This window comes from Hevea brasiliensis, chromosome 10 (assembly GCF_030052815.1).
Source record: "Hevea brasiliensis isolate MT/VB/25A 57/8 chromosome 10, ASM3005281v1, whole genome shotgun sequence".
Classification (NCBI taxonomy): domain Eukaryota; kingdom Viridiplantae; phylum Streptophyta; class Magnoliopsida; order Malpighiales; family Euphorbiaceae; genus Hevea; species Hevea brasiliensis.
In genome coordinates this window covers 59,621,923-59,625,372 of record NC_079502.1, presented here as the reverse complement: position 1 = coordinate 59,625,372, position 3,450 = coordinate 59,621,923, and positions in this window count along the sequence as shown.

Genomic DNA, 3,450 nt, shown 5'->3' with positions numbered 1-3,450 from the left:
CGGCTTGAGTTGGGATTTTGTAACAGAGAGATTCTAGTGCATGGTAACATATGATTATAGGTTCATTTAAGGTAAACCTTATTACTAATTGGGTGGCCATGGCATGCTATGCTAGGTGTTAACCATGGTCTATGAGGTTCATAAAATGATTTAGAGAAATCATTTATGGTAAGAAAGAGTTCTGATGATATTAAGAGTTGATATCATGTCTCATTGCCAATTAGTGATGAGCCTAGTAAGTCACACACATACACAAGTTATCACCTATTTAAATATGATTTAATTAATTAATTAAAGAGTTTAATTAATTAATTAAATAGATTTGGTTTGCAATTAAATTGCAAAGTCCCTAGCATGACTTGAAACCAAATCTAGATTATTGGATGTGTAGTATAAATTAAATTTATATTTAAAGTGTTTAAATATGAATTTAATTGATGAGAAATTAATTAATAGAGATTAATTAATTAATTTATATTTGATATAAATTAATTAGAAGAAGAAAATAATTATTTTGGGTTAAGAACTCAAAATTAAGACACAGGGGCATTTTGGTCATTTCACAGTGTGACACGTGGCACCATGAGATGGTGACACATGGCATAACACATAAATCTTGAGGGCTTATCACATTTTACAGGTTATTTTTATCATTTCATTTCATTATTTATAGGAACTCAATGAGTTTCCAAATTTACCTGAATTACTTGTTTCAATTGTCCATCTGTCTGAGGATGATACGTTGTACTGATATCTCTAAGCTTATAGCAATTACTGTGGTACTGGTAGTTCACATTATTGTAACTTAGTTCGACTCGGCTACCTTACAAGTGTAGTCTTTCGACAGGCTAGTTCTCAAGTTTTAAATTTCGACTAAAATTTTCACATTCATTTCCGAATAGTACTCTATTCGTGCAATCGTATCAATTTATAGATTACTTACAAATATTCTTAATTTATTGTATCACGAGGAAGCACGTAGCTCTACACAATAATCTCAGATCGATGCATCGTAATCTGTAGCTTACAATACAAACATCGAGAACATTATATAGTCACTACGTTATAACCTCATGGACTAGGTTTTCTAACATCTTATCTTTCTCGAATCCACTAATATCCCAAACCGATTCTGATTACAATTTCCTTTGACAATTACTAACAGTAACATCTTTGCCCTCATCTAGAGCAATTCTATTATCAGAACTTACTTTTAGGTCCTCTTGCCTTACATTAAGTAGGCTCGCCAATTAGCTTTATAATTTACGATATGTTAGAAAATACTTTTAGCTAACAATTCTTCCAAAATTAATGTCAACCATACTTGTTATTGTAGTTATTATCCTAAAGGACTAGTCACTAATACATCAAAATTCATTTCCATATAAAGGAATAACAACAGAACATATAGTTCTGACACTAACACACAACTAAGTAGTGCTGGGATCAAATAATAACTAATTGTTTCTTTCAAAAATTAAAAACTTACCAAAGCCTACATCCAAGTTCTGCTCCTTTTACTTGGCGCATAGTGGACTCTCCGACTAGTGCGCTACTATATTCGGGTTGATTCACTGTGTTATAGTGGTGAGGAGTACCAACTCTATTTCTATCTTGACTCTGACTGACGGTCTGTGAACTCCGGAGAGCAGATCGAGGTGGTTTAGCACAATCTTTAGCAAAGTGTCCAAGTTTTCCACAATTGTAACAGGCTCCAGAGGCCTTATAGCATATCCCACCATGATATTTTCCACAAGTTTCACATTGGCGGGAAGGGTAGGAACTTCTAGTTGTTCGACGACTGGACCTTGGTGGTCTCTGTCTTAATGATCCACCTCTATCGTATCTCTGAGCTCGGGGTTCCTCAAATTCTTTTCTCTTCCTCAAATTACTGTTCGAACTCTGACCCATAGGTTTCTCCCTCTTTTCCATTTCACACCGCCCTTGTGGGGGTTGGGTCTGTACTTGTGCTTGGGCCGACAGATTATCAGCCATTTGTTGGAAGAAAGTGGCCATTTGCTGGGCCATTTGTGCAGTAATTTGTACTGGTAAAACTGGTACAGTCAGGCCTTCGACACTTTGTGGAGCTGAGGCCTCAACTTGTACTTCTGCCATCATGGACTGTTCTACGGTCTCATTCTTCACTTCCATTCTTTTCACAGAATTTTCTATTGCTGTACAACCAACATAAGGAGATTCCTCTCCATTAGTTCATATTTATGATGTAAATGTACTATATGTATCAAAAATTTGAGCAGTTGTAGTTACCGACAAAAAGATTTCAAATTCACAGTTCGAAATTCACTTTAAAACCATTGCTCTGATACCACAAAACATGTCACACCCTACTCCTCTGTAAGATGTAACATGATCCCGTAGTACACCTAATGAATTACCGTACTTCGCCTACCGATAACCCATTAGATATACTACAAGGGATTTTAAAACAATTTCGTGCAATTTAAATCATCGATTAAAATCTGGTGTTATAAAATTTTTTTCAAAATTTCGGCAAAGTACCAGCTGTATTTTGAGAAAACAGTTCTTCAATCCTGCAAAAGAAAAATGCTCCCAATATGTTTTCTCAAATACAACTTCAGTAACTTCAATTCAATTCACAATTCAATTCATTTTCAAACTAATCCCATCAGAAAGAAATATCTCATTCATTTCAAGACTCAAAATTTATATTACATACTATTCAGATAATTGAAATCCCAAATTTACATTTACAATAATTTACATTTGATTACATACCAAAATATTTTACAAGAGTTTTATATACAACTGCTCAAATAATTTACATACATATTATTACATGCTTACATCAAAACCTATGTACATGGGTATACCTATGATATACCTGGAGCTTATCCGAATATATCTTCAACGAAATTTACTTACTGCTCTATGCTCTTATTACCTGCGACAGCATACAAAGCTATTGCTGAGTGGTGAACTCAGTGGTGCACAACTATAATTTAAAACATAGTACAATATACATTGACAAAATTTACAGTAAATAATTTGGAAATCTGAATACTCATCAAATTCCACAACTCAAAATATTCATTGCCAATAATGTAAATCATTTGTATAAATGACTTTGATCACAAAATTCAATTTATCAAATCATGACTATCCATTTAAATAATTCTAACGAAATCAATTATACATAAACCATAATTGAAATCAAAATTCCTTACCATTCAAAAGCCATTCATTATGTATTTCAAAAATCATACTGTATCTCAAAAATCATACTGTATCTCAAAAATCATACTGTATCTCAAAACTCATTCTTTATCTCAAAAATCATTCTTTATCTCAAAAATCATTCTTTATCTCACTAACTATGCAAGACTAATCCGAAAGGGCCATATTCGATGTGATTCTAACTCCCTATGGTCGGGGAGGTCGAATCAGATTCTAACTCCCTGTGGTCGGGGA